At 39.2% G+C, this 20,525-nt stretch overlaps 1 long non-coding RNA gene across 1 annotated transcript; it reads left to right on the forward strand.

Annotated features, from left to right (window-relative positions):
- Window positions 1-1,167: 1,167 nt before the first annotated feature.
- On the forward strand, window positions 1,168-18,770 carry LOC140705514 (uncharacterized). Its single transcript, XR_012084909.2, has 2 exons — window positions 1,168-9,631; window positions 11,442-18,770. It is a non-coding gene; the product is annotated as an uncharacterized LOC140705514 (long non-coding RNA).
- The last annotated feature ends 1,755 nt before the right edge of the window (window positions 18,771-20,525 follow it).

Genomic DNA, 20,525 nt, shown 5'->3' on the forward strand with positions numbered 1-20,525 from the left:
AAAGCAATCTGCTGTGCCTTTTCAATAAATTGGTGTCTGTTCAAAAGGCAAAACACTTATCCAGCTTTGTATCTGCACAATATTCCAGTCTGCAGTTTTCTCCCACACAATGTTAATTACATTTATTTCAGCTGAATAAAATATATGTAATTATGTGGAGGACTATTTTACCCACTCACCACCCACCTAAACATTATGGGATGTGCATCACTCAGCCATGGATTTCCATAGAAAAACAAAAACAAGAAGTAGACCAAATAGCAACTTGATGACTGCTATTTTGTTTTTACCCAGAAACCCATCTAAGGATGTAATGAACATTAAAACATTTTCTTGTCCTCAAAAGGAAATGGGGTCTTGACACATTAAGGTCTCAACTAAAGGTCTCGGCACACCTCTCACTAGAAAAACTGTCATTTGGTGTAAGATTTTTCAGAGTTAGCATGAAAACAAAAGGATGAGTGCTTTTTTCATGAGCAGCAGCATTAGCAATAAAGTTGGGAGGAACACAAAAAAACTTTTTTTTCCACAACATTTCTGTTTTTGCACAAAATACAATGTGTTTGCACAAAGTGCAAGTTTGTTTTTTTTTGCCAAATAAGCCACACACTTTCACAATTTTAGTCCTTGTACGAGGATGAGATGGTTGGACAGTGTCTGCGAAGCAACCAACATGAACCTGACACAACTCCGGGAGGCAGTAGAAGACAGGAGGGCCTGGCGTGCTCTGGTCCATGGGGTCACGAAGAGTCGGACACGACTAAACGACTAAACACACACACAGTCCTTGTACATCAGGGACACTTTTATTTTGCTGTGATGTTCTTTGCAGCCAAGCTCTCTTTTTCATCTCTTAATATCTTGCACTACAATATGTCCAATCCAAGTAAAGTATATTAGCTGAAGCAAGTCTTATTCCTTGTATCCTGGCTCAATGTTGACAACTGAGCAATTGTGCACGGGCAATCAAGATCCACATGCTAGATATGTCACTCTGCAGTTAAAAGTGGTTTTCTTCCATAACTTCTGAAGCTTCTTAGTTTGGAAGGAAACAAATGATTATGAAATGCAAACCTATTTATTTTACCACCCCTCCCCACAACTGCCTTGCAAGAAAGATTTTTCACAAGACTTTGGTATCCCTCAGGTCAACAAGACACCTTCAGAAGCTAGGTGTCACTTAATGTGATTTAACAGTACTGGAATTGGGTCAGATAGTGAGGGGGAAAGCAATGCATGCTTTTCACTGTATTGTAAGATGCATTTAAAGCCAAAACTTTGAAAAGCAGTAGAAATTACTATGCATAACATGTAGTCTCCCAGCCAGCACATTGACTGCATAAAGAAGCCCTACGCAAGTTGTTTGACTTCACAAATCAGAAAGTGATAGGTTTCCATTTTCTTTGGATTACAATAATGCAATTGCACTGTCCATCTAATTTCCTGCAGCTGGAATATGGATGTGGGGAAGGGGAAGAATAAATGTGTGTTTTCTTTCCATTTTTACTTTTTGCAAACTGCAATTGAACATGTGAAAAAATGGGGAAGGGGACGTGTTAGATACAGCAAGAAGATTTGGTGAAACACACAAATCCAAATGGACATGCAAGAGAAATTCAGCATAAAAGAAAAACATGCCAGAAGGAGAACAAATGCTACAAAAATAACCTTACCTTTGGTATAGTCTTGAATGTTGCAAACCATTAATGAATGTATGAGTGATTGGAACCATCAGTGTTTGCATAAGATCTGGATAACTCGAAGGAATGAGTGGATAACTGACAAGGTTATCCACTGTATTGTTTGTGCAGTTGGCTGAATGATTAGTCATACAACTGAGGGTGCAGTTACTCTGACAATAAGAACATTTGAAATGGGCTTTGTCTGATTAAAATCAGTCTGAAAAATCCTGATTACATGACATCAGGTGAAGCCTACTTTTTCTGCCTGTAAAGCAATTTGTGTGTGTGTGTGTGTGTGGCCGGCAGGGGTCTTAAAATTTAAGATACTTGTGAAGTCAACACTTTATTAATCACTTTGGGGAAAGTGAATGCCCATCATATTAAATGCTACCTTTGTAGGCGTTTGCTGTTTTCCAAAGTAATGTCACTATATCACTTAATTAAAAGAAAAAAGGAGGGAGAAAATGCATGCATTCCAAAGGAGTGTAATCTATCCTGAGGCACACCCCAGTACTGTTGAGAACTTTGATTATAATGTGTGTTCTCATAACATCAGCAGAGACAATGACAAAAGTATTCTATTTGCATGAATTTGTGACCAATTCTCATTTTCACAAAAATTAGCTGACCTGCTAATTATCACATTTCCGCACTGATAACAAAAGCTATAACTTTTGCTTCCTGTTTGATAGCCTAAGAAAATCAACTTCCTTGCCTTAGGGCTACCTTTTTTCCTGCATGTTTTGGGTATATGAACCCAAGCATGACAATCAAAATTTTTCATATGTTTCAAAAAAGGTTGTCTCCCATGTAATAGAAAATAGGGTGTATTTTCTACTGCAGAGTTCCACACTCTGCTCATAATATAAGTAGCACATTTTATGGCTTCATTCCAAAAACTTCTGGGCAACTTGGCATCAGCAAGTAATGAGTCTAACACAGTTTGCAAAACTCCATTTCTTCTTTCTGCAACTCCATTCTCAGGAGGTGTGGCTACATTTGTACACCTGTGACAATGCCTTTTTTCTTAAGCCAATCTAAAAATTCTCCCCCTCGATCTGTCTGAACAATCCAAATATTTCTCTAAGTTTTTAATATTTAGATCAGACACAACTTCTTTAGTTTTGTTTAAAACTCCAAAGCTTACATGACCTAACTTTCTATGTAGGCTATGTATACACTTTTCATGTGGTTCTGAGTTGTTAACCACATTTATGGCTTCATTCATTTGGCTCTGATTCATCATATATAGAAGATCTTTTAAATTACCATTTGCCACCTGTGCACCATTTTTCATTACTTTGAATTTGCCTTTATCGAAAATTATAGTGTAGCCATCTTTATCTAGACTTGATACACTTAATAAATTATTCTCTAAGCTTGGCACAAACAAGACATTTTTTAGAGTTTGCTTTAAACAGTTTACATACACTGAATCTGTTCCAATTACAGATTCTGACTTTCCATCTGCTAGCTTCACTGCCTTTTGAGCTGAAGGGGTTACTCTTTTCTCTGGCACACATTCTGAGAAGCTCCGCTATCTAAAAGCCATAAATTACTTTCCATGTTTTCACAAGCTTTAATGATAGCCAAATGACCTTCGCCCTTCCGTGTTTGCTCTTTAAACAACTTTTTTCTTTTCTCCACTCCGTCACGTCTGGGACAGTTTTTAGCAATATGCTCAGTATGGCCGCAATTATAACATATAACAGCTAAAACTTTTTTTCTTGGCTGGCTTTGAAGTCATCATCCATGGACCCTCTCAGTTTACGCTGATAAACGGCAATCTCTGGTCCTCCTCTACGAGTCTCCTGGACAAATATTGTACTGTCAGGTCTTTCTCTGGCATGTATTCCAAGCTTATCACCAGATTCTCCCAGCTGTCATCTAGGCTGCTCAGAATCATGAAACACTGGTGTGAGTGGTCAAACTCCATCCCTCACTCCTGCAGCTGGAGAAATAAATCTAACATCTCTTTAATATGGTTAGACACATCTTCTCCAGGCATTAAACATTTGCAATATAGCTTACAAGCCACAGACATTTTGCACCAGCTGTATCTCATACATAAACATTCCTGAGTGCCAGCCAACACTTCTGGATTGTTTTCAGATTCCTCACATAAGTCAGTTGCGAATCTTCCAAGCACAATATTATTGTGGCTCTCGCTTTATCGTTTGCACATCCCTCATCATCATCAGGAGGAAATTCAACATATTGCCACAGTTACTCTCTCCTCAAGAACATTCCCATCTTAAAATACCAGGACATGTAATTAGTGTCATTTAATTTTGTACAAATTATTCCAGTTGCTTGCTGCATCATGGAATTTGCTGTTACAGTCTGCTCCTTGTTCTCTGAAGTACTTCCACTCTCACTTAATTCAGCACAGTCAGACCTCAGTTCCGTTCCAACTTCAACCTTGGCTTTTACGTGTTTCTTCCTCCCAGACATTCAGCACTTACTTGCTTAAAAAAACAATCTCCTCCTTATTTGCTTAAAAAGCAATCTCCTCTGGGCCCATAACCCTGTTGAGAATTTTGATTATAATATGTATTCTCATAACAACAGCAGAGTGAGGAGATATTGGTTAGCAGAGATACTTATGACACTATGACACAGAGAGCAAAACCAGCAACTTAGTCTATTTACATATGTACATAGAGAATAGACATTCCTCTGGCAGCATAACATGATATGAAGCAACACACACCATAGTAAAAAGTGATCTGACTTACAGCAGATAAAGATGTTCATTTTATACATGACGTATGTGCAGTTCTGTGACCAATCTGAAAATACACCACTTCATTTTCTATTACACAAAGTTTCATCATGTACCACAGCTGTGCAACATTAAGTCTTAATCCTTGATACCCACACCTGAATACAATCAGTACAGTGACTCAGGTATAAGCAACCATTTTACATTTAACATTAATATTTAATACATTTTCATATCAAAATCTCAACAAGTACTTCATCCATTAGTTGCATTTAGCTGTAGCAAATCACACAAATATTATGTGAATACCAGCAGGGTGCTGGCCATTGTTTAGTTAAAAGGATCCTGAAATTTGCAATAAAATCGCAGTTCAGAAAGAAATTTGTGCTAAATGAGGGAAATTGTTAAATTCTTAGATTAAAAGGTACTGAAACTTATTTATAAATAGGAACAAATACATTTAAATGTTAGAGTGAAAACAGGATGTGAACATGTTATTATTATGTGGGTAATATTTTAACTTCGACATATTATGATTCAGAAGAAAATAATAGTCAAATACAACATTGCATGGGCAGGAATGCAATTTTATTTCATTGTTTAATCCTAGAGAAAACATTTCTTTTCCACATACAGATCATCATTACAGGTTCTTTCAAAATCAATCAGGGAGAGCAATTACTAGTAATAACTGTCAGTGACATCAGCCAATTCATATTGTGTTCCTTTCTTCATTGATTTCAACCATCTTCAGTTCACTAGTCTAGAATTTAATAAAATCCCTCTTAAGGATTACACACATAGAACCAAGAGTACACAACATCACCCATGGGTGTACATGCTAATTCAGAAGCACATCTGTATTCCTAGTGTTTTTGGCTAGTGTAAAGTTTTGCTATCTCTGACACAGAATGGGTTGTATTTTTTTTTCAGTTTAAAATCAGGAGAGTAAAAGGCACTTTACATTCTACACTCACAAATGCACAAATATGCTCACACAAATACACACACACATCCCAGCTTCTAGAACAATGGAGATGAATTCTTGTAACTGCAAGATCTCTCTTAATACTGTTCCCTGCATCCTCCCTCCCCCCTCCCATTCATTCAATCATGGAACAAGAGGAGAACGTAGCACATTTCAGCTGTAACACAGAGGGTTGCTTTCATTGACCAAAACTCTTCTAAGGAAAATTGTGCTCATAAAAGCAATCACATAAGTGGCTTTGCACTTTGCTTACAGTCAGTTGAGCACCATGCCATCCATCTGGCTATGTGATGAACATAACAACCATAGGATGACTTGATGCTAACAAAATTCCTCTTTCTATTTGCAAATAGCTTGTACACAGTTGTGTAGGAAACAGGATTCTGGCCACTCAGCTTACATTTTTAATGAAGCAGGCCTAGTTTGCATATTCTAGACTAATACAGAAATCATATGGTTACCCTTCTGATTCTGCTCTTCTCTGAAGATTAGGATATAGATCTTGGTGTGGAAAGCATGTAGACATTTGTCTGGAAAAATATTTAAGGAAAAGTGGCTACCAAAATGTATACATTAAGTGGAAAATGTGCACAGAATGTGTATGTTAGGGAAAGTTGCATGAAAAAATGAATGTAATTTTGGTGTATTTTTAATTAATTCCAAAATATTGTTGAAAATTAAAAGAGGAGATTTACAACCTGAATACATGTGGCATTGACACCAATTGGAAATAGGCTGATTCATCCATATCCTATGCATCTATGAGGTAATTTGCATTAGGGGAAGAAAGTAATTCTTGCCAACGGTTGCCTAAGGAGGTAATCTCTGCTAATGTATTGATGGCAAGAAATGAAGGAATCCACATTGCATAGAGCTTCCCAGCTTTGAAGGGCACAACACAATGAATTCCTCTAATATGGTTACTTAAAATTTCAGATCACACACTAGCCCTTCTTGAATAAAACACACCAGTGTCCCTTGGAAACCAATTTGAGAGTCATTGACTACCATAGACACTACATGGTGAAAATCTTCAGATCATCATGCCATCTTTCCAATCCTTTTCCCTGATTCCTTCTGAGGTTTCTCTACAGGGATGTATGGGTTAAAGCACCATAAGCATATTTACAACTTTACAGTCTAACCTTATTACGTGAACCAAAGCCAAATGTAACTACAGTCTTCAAAACTCTGATTATTAAATCAGAAAATTCAAGTAATTGTTCAGTCTCTCTTTGAGGTGCTGGCCATTTCAAATTGTTTGTTTATTTGGTAATCTAAATGACACAAGGCCTTACAAACTCAGCCAGATATTAAAGTACTGTGTAAGCATCCAATCCTTCCTGCTCAAGTGTCAAACAGTTTTGCCCATATTTGTATGTTTTGTTAAATAATCATAATAAAATTCATAAAGCAGCAATAATCCTAATGCAGAATCAATAAAGCATATGGGATAATTCTTGTGAAGTGCTTTCTGAACACTCTGAAGTACTATATAAATGATAAGTATTACAGTACTATAAATATTACTGCATTATCCTTTTCTATCAGCATAACAACAGCTGACCAAGCAGCCCATAGTCAGCAAACCAAATGTAGTACCTTCAAACTGGGGGGGTCCATTAGAGTTGAACTTTAATGGGTGGCATGGGTTGCTGCTCCTATGTCTAGTGTTCAGAAATACTGTAATAATGATAGTTGCACTGCTATCAGGCAGAAAGGTGAAGTTTATATATTTTAATTAAGGAAGCAATTACATTGGCAAATAATATGGGAAGTGCCCCAGGATGGGGATGGCCAGATTCATATTATTTTCCATTGAATACATAAAATACAAGTCAATGTGAAACAGCCCAATGTCTTTTTCCTCCAAATTTTCCTGTGGCTTCTATTTCCTTTTTGTGATGAATGCATTCATATTGGTTCAGACAGTGTGATCAGTTGAGTCAGTGCAGAAAAACATACACAGGATTGTTGCTGGTTGAGAGGACAGGGAGACAGGTAGCATAAGAGTACTTGAAGGGGTCAGTTCCCCTCATATGTTTTAATACACAACCAAAGAGATTTTGAATCTTTGCTAGTATTTCTTTCTTTCTTTCTTTCTTTCTTTCTTTCTTTCTTTCTTTCTTTCTTTCTTTCTTTCTGCACTGCACTGCACTGCACTGCACTGCACTGCACTGCACTGCACTGCACTGCACTGCACTGCACCAAAAGAGCACCAGGGTACCTAGCGGTGAGAATGAGTGAGTGAGAGAGAATGAGTTGAGGTAGCTCTGTTGTAGCTGTACCTTCTGCAAATCTAAATGACTACAGCAAAAGCTGTCTTTAAAAACTGCAAACAAGGGCTGATTGGCAATCTCCTCCTGTCTTTTTGCTGACTTCTGTCAGTTGGCTAAAGTGAATTCACCTGGGAAAAACAGACCTCCTGGTATGAATTAATGTTGGTTTTTCCTACACCCTAAATCAGCAAAGAAGATGTTATCGACTGTCTCTGTTATGACTACTTTGTTACATACTCCACCAAACATACAGATAAAGAGTTATTCAAGTAGTCAGAAAAGAGTTATCTCTCATGGAATTGGGCATCATTGCAAAGCCACTAACTTCCTCCCACATAATTAGCCCCCAAAGAATGTCAGGTTCCACCTTAAAATCAGCACCTAAAGTTCAAACTGCAGGTGATACCAAAGTTTCACGGCTGTTTATTGAAATGCAGCTGTGCTTTAGTGTCAAGGAGCTGAACATATAGAATAATAACTGGGGGACTAATGATTTATTTACAGTTGAAGTAGAGTCTCCTCTATGCCAATGTTTCAGTCTAAATGGAAATACACATAATGAGCTTTGGTTTACTCAGGGGGAGAGAAGTTTTAGATACATGTGCCCCCAACACACACTGCAGTGCAAATATCAGGTGAGAGAGGTGGTTTAAAATGAATGTAGATGTGAAAAGGGTCTGAGGCCCCATTGTGAGCAAAATGGCACCTCCCCTCTCTCACGCTATTGAAAAAGTCAAGTGGTTCAATCCCAATTTTCTCACATAATGTCATTTGGCCTGTTATGAATGATCATTTTAGCCAGGGCAACACTTAACCTTTGCTTCTGTCTCTTCCCTATGGGAACAAGTCTTGTCCTATTGTGGGCAAAGATACAAACCGGAGTTTTGTTTTGTGTGTATAGGTCAGCAAGGTAAATGGATGTACTTGTATGATTCTGGACAATATTGTGGATTGTTTGGTGCACCATGTAACAGTTCTCTTGTGCCTTTAAATTCCAGGATTATTACATTTCATGTATTCCCATCTTGCTCTACAGAATATGAAGCCAATCAAACCAACTTCTTTTCATGCCTGTGCATATCCCCATGAAATAATCCAATTTAAATGACTGTATTTTTTTTTGTTTGCCTGTTTGTTAAGCCCATAAAGCACTTAAAGTGGCCAACATAAACAATGGAAATGAGTACAATGAGGCCCCAGCTGAGCTGCCTGCAAACAATGCAATCAAATGTTCTGCAGCCTTGATCCAAAAACTCTGTTTCAGGAAGTGAGGCTTTGGATCACAGCTGTAATCAGGACAACAACATAACTGTTTCTCTGTTCTTAGTAGGAAGAAATCCCTGATTAAGAGAAAATGTCACTTTAATGGCCGGGCTGCTGTTGGGAGCCCTGTGAAGTCTGTTCTGATGTTGTACATCAAGCCAGGAGAAAACACAGTCAGTGATGGGAGGCAAAAAGATTTTGCTAGCTATCTAATCTGTATTGCTGAGCAGTTACAGGCCATTCCAATCAATGTGCCTCATCCTGCAGCTACCCAGCAGGTGGGGCTCACAAGGAAGAAGCTAACTGGCAGATAAGCAGGAAATGGGAGGTGGTTGTTAACATGACACTGTTTTCTATGCTTATGGAGAGGCCAACATCTCTCATCAGCCAGCCCATAAAAACACATGAAATTGGGGCTGAGCCCAAACAGTTGCTATTGATAAATTCCAGAGTGACTTGTTATAGGAGTCAGGATTTTTTGGCCTTCCCTACTATGCCATGTTGCAGAAATTTCTAATACAGATTTTCTTTTTTAAAAAAATGTAAATGAATGTAGACACAGGACAAGAGTTGATATACAAATGAATGCATGTGGATCCATAAGGGAACAGAAATAGTTCCCTTCAGCCCTAAAGATGATGAAGAAGGTTTTTAAAAGATGATAAAGCAAGAGAGAAAAATAAGTCACTGCTCGGTAAGTTGTCAAAAAGATGGGGCTTTACCAGTAATGGATTGCATCAACCTCTCCTTCAAAACTGCGGAAGGAATTCTTCCACCTTTGCACACATCTGGGAAGGCATCTAAGACTCTATAATAATGATGTGCACCTTAGTGGGGCAGGTATTTTATTTTGTGTTTCAGGCAGTAACGTGTCTTGGACTGGCCCTATTTCCATTAAGTTCTTTTTTCCAAAATAAAAATAAGATTACACTTGAGCCCTTAGTCCTGTTGTTTCACCGTTTTATTAAGTTGCCTACCAGTTTTATCCTGTATCTTTGTAACAATGTGGGGGGTCAAAGCTTGGAGGAAACATCCAGAATTTACGGCTATGGAATAATCCTGTAACTGGCTACAGCCTTAGAAAGAAGTCCAGGTCCTACTGTTCTTCACACAGCAAGAAACTATAGTAAAGGAAGTTTGATTGCAATGATAAAATACCTTTTGGCTGAAACTCCCTTTGAATGCTTGAAATTACTTGAACCATAAAGCCAGCTGCTTTGTAGAACTACAAAGTTCTTTCATGTTTAACACTCACTCCTGATGAAACGCTCATTGATTGCTCTGAACTCTGTGACCAGACCGACAGATTAAGTAGCCTTTTGTTTGGTTACTGTCTGCTTTACTTGGGTCATTTTTTTAAAAATGTGGCTGTTGTTGTGTTGAAAAACCTCCTTTGTTTTGGGGATGGTTGTGGTAGGTTGGGCTGTCTTGGGAGGAGGAGAGGATCAAATTTCAAAACTGCTCTATTGTGGTGGCTTGTACTGGAAAATATTATTTCCACAGGGAAAACAGTAAAGATACCTGCATGCAGAAATATCAGCATATGTTCATGAAGGTTGCAAGCTGGCTGAGAACTCTCAAGAAATTGATGTGGGTTTTTTTTTCATTAAAGAAATCTTATTGAGGTATCTTATGATTACAAAAAAATATTTTAAAAAGAGGTGTTTACTGATCAAAGATCAAAGGTTCCAGCCGCTGGATGGTTTACCAACCTTGAACAGCGTGGCTGCCGTTTGCCCAACACCCCAGAGGAAGCGAGACAGTTGCAGTCACATGTGACTGGTGTTTGAAAGGGGAGCACAGATATTTAACAAGCGCTCCCCTCACTTCGCCCTCTTTCCTTTTCGGGCACCCGCCCGCCTGCCCTTTTTTAGTATGAATTTTTTCTGGTCATCCTAGGGAGCCAGATAGGAATTTCTGACCTTCACCTTGATTGGCCTTTGGGTGGGGGAATTTTTTTGCCTATCCCACACTGGAAAAGGGTTGTTGCCATTTTTGGTGGCAATGTTCGGTCACACTGGTGGGTAGTGTGGAAATAACAGTTATTTTCAGAGTGTCCCAATTGTAATCTCAGGTAAGCCAACAGCGCATCCGACCTCCCGGCTCTGCGGATCGTGCAATTACAAGGGCCGGTGCGGGGGAGATGCGCTGGGCTACTTCCAGGCCAACAGTCATCAACTAAAGATGCCTTGAGGTCTGGGGTTGTTTAATTAGCGGCAGGCCAGGTCCTAGCTGTTGTTGAGACCTCTGGGACCTGGGGCTGGGATCTCACCCATTTATGGACCAAGGGATATTTGGATACCCCTAATATTCACCTGTTTCTGCACTACAGCAGGCCCCCTGTTTTTGCCATGGATGGCAAATCCAATTTGAATTTGAATTAAATAAAGTGTGGCCCGTATTTAATCCATATCAATGTCTCGTGTCTTTCTTCTGGGGTTGGGTGGGCAAGCATCCAATCTGATCTGATATGTAATGTCATAACATGAGTCTACTAACTACAGGTGCCCTAGATGGCTGAGACTCCCCACATGAAGAATGAAGAAAGAAAAAGTGACTGGAGGAAGAAAAAGTAAAAAATAGAAGCTGATAGATGAAGCAAAGTTAAAAGAACAATTATCAATCAAAATGGAATGATCACTAAGAAATCACAAAAGGACTGAGACTTATCACCCGTCCACATGAGCCTTTGTCCCACTATTTGGTGTGCTGATGAGTTGGTCTGCTTTTTTTCTGGGACATTATTGGAGTGGAACAACTTGCTCTAATTTCCAGTATTCTAAAGCAGCTTATGAGCACTTCAGGATATCAGAAATTGAACACTTCCATTGATCTTCTGTAGAGGGTCAGGGGAAGTGAAATTATTTTTATTGCATCTGCTAGATCATCACTGATATAATGAATCACTTCAATTAATTTTTTTAAAAATATTTGCCTATCTGTGTATTGCTGATTGAAATCACAGCTGCAGGCAGGTTCTCAATAGGCACTACACAGAGAGTTAAAAACATATTGTTAAATTTTAATCAAAGTGATTAAACTGGAAGGGAACTATAAGGCCATCAAGTCCAGTCTTCTGGTCTGTGCAGAAAGCCAAATCAAACTATATCTGACAGATGAAGAAAAGTAGCAAATAAAACATTAATTTACTTGAAATGTGCTGTTGGAGAAGAGTTTCACTGACACCATGAAGCAATAGAAAGACAAAACAAGTGGGTTCTAGAGCAAATCCAGTTTCAGCTCTCATTAGATGCTATGATGATTAAAATGAGAATGTTGTACTTTGAGCATGAGTAAAGAGGGATCACTGGAAAAGCTAATAATGATAGGAAAAGTGAAAAGCAGCAAGAAAACAGAACCTAACATGATATAGATTGATTTAGTAAAAGAAGCCACCAACTTTAGTTTGCAAAACCAAAGCAGAGGTGTTATTTATAGAAACTTTCGGAGGTCATTAATTTATAGGGTTACCATACAGCAGAAACAATTTGAAATCACATAGCATGGAAGAAACAATAGTATCTAACAGGACTGAAGAAGATGAATATTCTTACAGGTTCATCTGATTCAGATCTAATAAATGAAACAACAAAGCAAAGCAAATGCAAAGTGTGCTGCTTATATACCACCCCATAGTGCTTCAAGCGCTCTCTGGGTGGTTTACAAGTTAATTATGCAGACTAAGCATAGATGGCATCTGGGAGTGAACTATTCATTGCAGAGAACCTGTTAGTAGAGCAGAAATCACATCAGTGTTCTTAAGACATGATTCTAGCAGACTTCTGTGTCTGAAAAATTAGACTTGCAAATAAACCAATGCTTAGTTCCTAAACACCAGTTGCAAATCAAAGCAAATTAATTTGGAAACTATAGATCCATTTGGAATTATAGATCCATCCTCCATAGATAAAGAGGCCCGGGACTCTAAATGTAGTTGACAACTCCCCTCTTATTATATGACCATATAAACGATAACTCTCATGTTTTGTGTGATTTTCAGCATAAAGCTCAAAATTTTTCTTTTTCTTTCCTTCCTTAGAAGCTCATGAAAAACTCTTGAGCAGCAAAAAAACAAAATATTTAAACAACATAAGTTTCAATTGTCTTGGAGGACTGAATAGCAGCAACAAATTTAGCAAGTGCTACATAGCAATGAGGATTTTTATCTTTTAGTAGTGTAGGGACAAGGTCTTTAGAGAATGTATTCTCGAAGGCTTTCATGGCCAGGATCCGATAGTTGTTGTAGATTTTTCAGGCTGTTTGGCCATGTTCTGAGGGTTTTTCTTCCTAAAGTTTTGCCAGTCTCTGTGGCCGGCATCTTCAGAGGGCAGGAGTCAGAACTCTGTCTGTGCTCTGGTGCAATTTGTGGGATCCATTAGGATGAAATTTCGTTAGGACAGAAAACCCTCAGAACACGGCCAAACAGCCCGAAAAACATACAACAACCATCTTTAGAGAATGCTATTTCCAATAAATCAAATAAAAGTCTCATAAACTGCTCTCTCACAATTGCATAAAAAGAGCAATTATGCACAATATGTGAAAAAGTACCCAGCCTAGTGCTGTCACATGGAAAAACTCTCTTGGAGTAAGCTTATCCTGACTATCTTCATTGCATCTCTTTCAAAGGGAAAATATTCAGTCTTGCATATAAAAAGACTCTGCAGTGATTTGGAGTAGTTAGATGGGAAAAATAGGTTAGAATCAGTCCTAGCAAGCATTTATAGATTGTAGAGATGTCTAATTTCTGCCATAGTTTATCACGGTTAATTGACTCAAAAGCTCCATTCAGGTCCATGAGGGCCACTAAAAGGCATACACCTAGAATAGCTATATACTTTTCTGCTAAATGTTTCAATGCATGGCATTGGTCAACTGTACAGCAATTCCTTCTAAAGCCAATTTGTTCTTGACCCATGATATTCTTGGCCTCTAGCCATTCCTTCAATCAGTCTAATAGGCCATGAGTATATAGTTTGCCTAAAGACAAGAGGAGGCTAATTGTTTGGCAGCACTCAGGATTGGATCTATATGACCTTTTAAAAATACTGGTAGGACTGTGGCACATAAAAGTTACTTTCTATGATTGAAACTTCCAAACCAGCAGTCTTGTGGGAGTTGAACTATTCAGGAGGTTGTAGTCCAAAAAGTAACTTTTGCAAGCTCTGAGCAAAAAGGCACAATATCAGTGCTTGAATCTGTCAGCACACTACCTCAAGTATTGTCAGTCACCTTGATGCATTAGAATCCATACTACAACAAGGGGATGGTGAGAGAAATTTTGCTATAAGGATCCCCATTCTAAAGATATTGTAAAACCTCCATCAAATGTTGCTCCTCCTAGGGGACAACTAATAAATAAACCCTAAGTCTATTCATTTCCAGAGTCAAGAAAAGAATAAGACAACTACCTTGAAGTACTAGAAAAGTATCAGAACTTAGATGGTTATTCTTTATTATATTGTCAAGGAAGTATTTGTGTGCTGTCTTTTTCTGCACTTAGATGTACATTCACCACCTGGGAGGGAGGCACAGGAGTAGAGCAACTTGCGGCTCCATACAAAAGTGCATGCTAAACCTCCTCTTCCCTATTTGTCTCCAAGTGAAAATAATTCCATGTACGTAAACTTTCTGAACAGCATGTTGTCTGGTTTGCTTTTAAGGCAAAAATAGGTAATGTATGGGTTTTGGGTGTTAAGCAATATCTCCCAGAAGCTGTAACCAGCATAGTAGTTATCGCAGTTGCATTCCAATGACATCTAGAACCCCAGAAGTTGCTCATCCTTCTTTTAAAGCTTGCTGTTAAAAGCTAAATAAAGCTTTCCAGTGCACATTTTGTTGTGTTAGTTTTGTTTTCAATATTACATCATGTTGCGTATTGTCTTTTCAGTTCCTTAAGCTACCTAGGAAATATTACATTGATGGAGGTACATTATCACTGCATGAGTGTGATGTGATGATACTGTGCTGGCACAGAAAAGTCAACATTCTATAAGGAAATTCTAAAAATGAGTCAGTCCAAACAATGCATTATAAGTTTGAAATATCACTCCATTCACACTTGTTGAAAAGCAGCCCTGACTATTGCTTCGTATGTTGGGTGAGAAGTGGCTAGCTGATGGAAAAAGGAGTCAGCTTCTGGGTCTTTGTATTGCTTGATGTCACTTTGTGAATGGTAGCATGCACAAGAGGGTATCCTGCAGACCATCTTGACTATTGCCATTGGTGTTGTCAACATTCAAGCTGCCCTTCGTTTTGTAATGCCTGGCATTCTTTTTATTGCTGGCAATATGGGCACAATATTGTGCAGCAAAACTGGGCCATTTCCTGGCATTTTGAATTGCAGATACAGTAAGCACAATATCCCACATTCATAAACTGGAGCTGTTTTTTTTAAATTCAATATAAACATGGGCTCATGTCTCATTTCCATGATGAAGGCAATACATTTCAAAGGAGATCCAGTGATTTCTTAACAGGTTGTCTGGATGTGTAGATACATCCTGCCTCATTTAGAATGAGCAATTTAGTATCCTTAGTGGGAAACCCATGAAAAAGTGTGAAGTATCACTATAGGCTACTACAAAATGTACAGGCCTCTAGGGTGCCTTTTCCCTTCTTCGGGGTGGTGGTGGTGCTCGCAGCTCAAGAAGGAAATCTGAGAGCACTCCTTACACAGTCAATACCAATTCTTCTGTTTTCCTTCTCTCCTAATTGCACACTACTCCTCTCATTACTCAAGGTGGGAACATCTCAAAGCCTTCTTCCTTAAAGGCCCTTGGCATGATTTTTCTGGATTCTACAGGAAGAATGACCACTGCTCCATCAATTTGCTTTGGATCTTCATGCTTCCCAACAAATCCAAATCTTCTTTATCCCAGTCAGCCAAGCTGAGAGCAAAATGCCACACTATCATCTGTGGCCTTGCTCACACTCCCCTTAAGGGAGACATTCTTGTTTCTCTTGAATAGACAAAAAATGGCTTCCAGACAAGTGGAAGAAATGATTGGGATCAACAGATGCAGTTGCCACTCTTTGTCAAAATGAAGCACATAGTATGCTTTCATCTTTATTTACTGAACAGTTATTATAATAACACCTAATCAAGTAACCCTGCTGGACCAGCAAACACATATATTTCCATAATATATGGGGAAATCCAAAAGCAGTTCCATGATATATATTCAGTGTGCCAAATGTCCATGTGTTTTGTCTATGTATTCCATAATTTTTAAACCCTGCTGGCATATGACACACAGCCAGAAAATTGAAAGTTGATGTTGTAATAGTTGTGTCCTGTATTCAGGAAGATAGTGTGCAATGTTATAAACTGCGCTTGCTTAGAGTGTACTCTTTATCTTAATTTGATTGGTTGATTGATTTGATTGATTTAATGCCCTTCTCCCTATCCTCAAGGCCATTTGCAACATTTAAAACCAAACCTATAACTTAAAACTTATAAACCACAACAAATAAATAACTCATTAAAATGATTAACCAAATAAGAATCCAAACCTGTTATATCCAAATTTAAATGCCCAATGCAGATTTAAAAAGGAATGTTTCTACCAGCTAGTAGAAAGATAGCAAGGAGAGGGCCAAACAAAACTCTAAAGGAAAGATATTCCTTAGTCTAGGGACAGTCACTAAAAAAGCCATCTATTGTGTTCTCATCGGAGGAATTTGTGAAGGTGCAGGGACTGTGAGAAAGGACTCCCCTGATTATCTTAACATTCAAAGGAGTGCACGAGGGGAGATATGGTCTTTCTGATAGTTTGGCTCAAGCTATCTAGAGTTTTTTATGTCAAAACCAGGAATTTGAACTGGGCCTGGAAATGACCTGAGGGACAGTGTAGTTGTTTTCAGAGGGAGTTACATGCTGTCTGTATGCAGCTCCAGTTAGGAGCCTGGCTGTAGCATGGCAGCTCCCACACAGAGTGTGTTACAGTAATCCAAATGAGATGCAACTAAGGCATGTGCCTCTGTAACCAGATCAGGCATTATCAAGAAATAGGTGCAGCTAGTACACAAACTTTAACTGTGCAAATGCACTCCTGGCAAGTACTAAAACCTGGGCATTCAAACTCACGATTAAAGCCAGGAGTACACCCAAGCTGTGAATCTATGTTTTCAAGGGAAGTTTCATCCCCTTTAACATAGGCTGAGTCCCTGTTCATTGATATGCATTTCTAATGAACAGAAGTATCTTTTTCTTGTCTGGATTAACTTTCCATTTGTTCACTCTCATCCAGTCACTTACTGACACCATTACTGATCTGGTTTAGGATCAGAACAGCATCCTCGAGTTTCCCTGGAAGAAAAAAAATTGGGAGTATACTCATCATAATAATGGCACCAAACCTTCAAACCTCAGACCACCTCCACTAGCCATATTCATGTTGGTTTTTAAACATCAGATATGAAACTGAACCCTGAGGGACTATAGAAGCCAGTAGTCAAGGAGTTGAACAGGAACTCCTTAACATCACCTTCTGAGTCCTTCTCTCAAACAAAGCAGAAGCCAAAGTTATACATTCATGACCTGTATCAAGAACAGCATCTAAGTCAGAATGAATCCCAGTAACTTTATCAGTAAAATTCCTAGCAAATCTTTCACTATTGAGTAGTTTATATTCCTTTCATGTGAGCCAGAACATCATTCCCTTGTCCATTCAGAACAACTGGGCTGAATGTCACTCCAATGGTGCAGTAATAGAAGTTTTCTTCACTGCCATCACTACCATGGAGGAGGCTTCCAATGGGTTCTAGCCCGTGTTTGATCAGACTGAGTTTTTTGCCATCATCATTGTAGTCTCCATTGTACTTGATTCATCACCATCAATTCTCAGGTAACTCAGAGTGCCAGCTTAGTTCCAGAGGACCAGACACTTAGGAGTGATGGTTTCTACAGACCTAGTCAATCCCTCATTCCAGAGGTCAGCTGAGATTTTGTCAGGATCACCTGTTGTAGTAACAGCAAACTTCTGAAGAGCCATCAGAAACCCTCTGGGGCCATTAGTCTCCAGGTGGGCCATCTTAATTGGCCCACCACTCCTATAGAAGTTACCAGGCCCATCAAGTATAAACCCCACCAGGTAATGATCTGTCCACCTACAGTTTGTCTTGTTTTTTCAGGAACAAATCTAGGTAAGGGAGAATGGAGTGCCTGGGACCATAAAGATGTCCCACATTCCCTGGACCTATATTGCTTTCTGAACCACCTGAGCCTTACTGTTTTGTACATTCATACGTCTCCCATGTCCTGACCTCCCAGTTCCTGTCAGTCTAAATAGATGGCTGTTGTGGGTTTTTCAGGCTCTTTGGCCATGTTCTGATGGTTGTTCTTCCTAACATTTTGCCAGTCGCTGTGGCTGGCATCTTCAGAGAACAGGAGTCAGAACTCTGTCTGTGCTCTGGTGCAGTTTGTGTGGATAGTTGAGTATTTATAGCTGTGGGATCAGTTTTTCTCCTTCTCAAGAGATTGGGTGATTATGGTGATCAGCGTGTTTTTTTTGTGTGTGTGTGGGTGTATTGTTGTGATAAGGGGGAGAGATTATCTGTCACTGTGATTGATGGGCGCCGTTAGCTGGTCTTTTGTGTGCAGTGATCACCAATCCTTGTGGCTGGGTAGAGTTTGTCGACATTTTGCAGGCTGTATTTTTCAGTGCTGGGAACCAGGCTTTATCAAGTTTTAGACTTTCTTCTTTTTTGTTGAAGCTCTGCTGGTATTTGTAGATTTCAATGGCTTCTGTGCAGTCTAACATAATGATTGTTGGTGTTTTCCAGTACTTCAGTATTTTGAAATAGAATTTCATGTCCAGTGTCTCTCATGTTCTTTGATTCCGGTGTGGCTGCTGCATTTTGTGGTTCCACTATATACCTGGCCACATCTGCAAGGTATCCGGTATATTCCTAAAATGGTGAGGGGGTCCCTTTTGTCCTTTGCTGACCCCAACAAAGCCTGATTCCCAGGACTGAAAAATACAGCCTGAAAAAGGTCAACAAACTCTACACAGCCACAAGGACCGGTGATCACTGCACACAAAAGACCAGCTAATGACACCCATCAATCACAGTGACAGATAATCTCTTCATCTTATCACAACAATACACCAACAACAAAAAACATGCTGATCACCACAATCACCCATCTCCTGAAAAGGACAAAAGCTGATCCCACAGCTATAAATACTCAGCTATCCAAACAAACTGCACCAGAGCACAGACAGAGTTCTGACTCCTATCCTCTGAAGATGCCGGCCACAGAGACTGGTGAAACATGAGGAAGAACAATCTGCAGAACATGGCCAAAGAACCTGAAAAACCCACAACCATCAGATCCCGGCCGTGAAAGCCTTCAAGAATACAGTCTAAATAGACATCCATGATACTCATTTTGCAGTGGACATATTGAAAGAGTCCCATTCTGTGTTTTGCACTTTTCATTAATTGTGTATTTATAAATAACTTGGAAATCACTGCAGAGCAGGGAGCAATAATTGCTCATTATTTTCCCATTATTTCCTTCTTTGGTGATATATAAATTAGCAAGGATGTTTGAAGTTCACTGTTTTGACAATTCACTGACATTAGCCATTTCAGCGTTTGTTTGAGCAGGAATAATTTGCAGTTTTCATTGCCACAGAGAGGCAACACTAGCAATTTTCTGTTGGTGTCTGCAGAGTTTGGCTTTGATCTTGCCGTCAGTGGTGTGTGGGTGGATGGCTGCATCGTCAGACGCTCAACTAGGCCATTTACACTTTTTTTACATTATTAAGCAGATTTCCCAGAGAAGACCAAGAAAGGGGGGAGGGCTGGAGTTTTAAAATTGAATACATGACAAACAGGACATGTGGTATTTTGACTCATTTGCCAAGAACTGATTTGACTCATGTCATATATGCCATCACCTGCTAGCACACCACACATCAGTGACTGATACATAGGCTGAAGGAGGGAAGTCCCTAAGCAGTGAATTTAAATCACCAGTAACAGATAGGAACAGACATATACTAGTGTGAAAACTTGTTAATATATTGGAATGCTATATCTGCCTTTAAGGTTGGGATGTAAACAGACACATCTATATACCTATGGTCTTGCAAAAGACAACTGGAAATTGCAAAACTTGAATTCATACACAAATTTGACGATGTTTTTTCTGGCTCTGAATAAGGAGATTATCTTTTAAAAAGCATTCATTAGTTGGTTATATGCTGTCAAGCTGGAACCAATTTATAGTGACCCGAATAGGACTTTTGAAGATAAGTGATATATTTAAAGAGTGTTTTACCAGTTCCACTCTGGAGACTAAAATGATTATGGAGTTTCCATGGGTATGTGGGAATTCTAACCCTGTCTCCAGAGTTCTAGTCTGTCACTCTATCCAGTACATCACACTGGGTACCATGCCTTTAAAAAGCAGGCTGGCAGGCAGGCGGGTGACAGGCGGGTGGACAGACTGACAGATGGATGGGCAGGTGGGCAGACAGACAGACAGAGAACCTTAAGAAGATTCTCCAAGGTTGCTTGTTGTCTGGTAAAACCTGCAAGACATGTTCAGCCAGGGTTTCTGTTTAAGGCAGAGG

Source organism: Pogona vitticeps, chromosome 3 (genome assembly GCF_051106095.1).
Source record: "Pogona vitticeps strain Pit_001003342236 chromosome 3, PviZW2.1, whole genome shotgun sequence".
Classification (NCBI taxonomy): domain Eukaryota; kingdom Metazoa; phylum Chordata; class Lepidosauria; order Squamata; family Agamidae; genus Pogona; species Pogona vitticeps.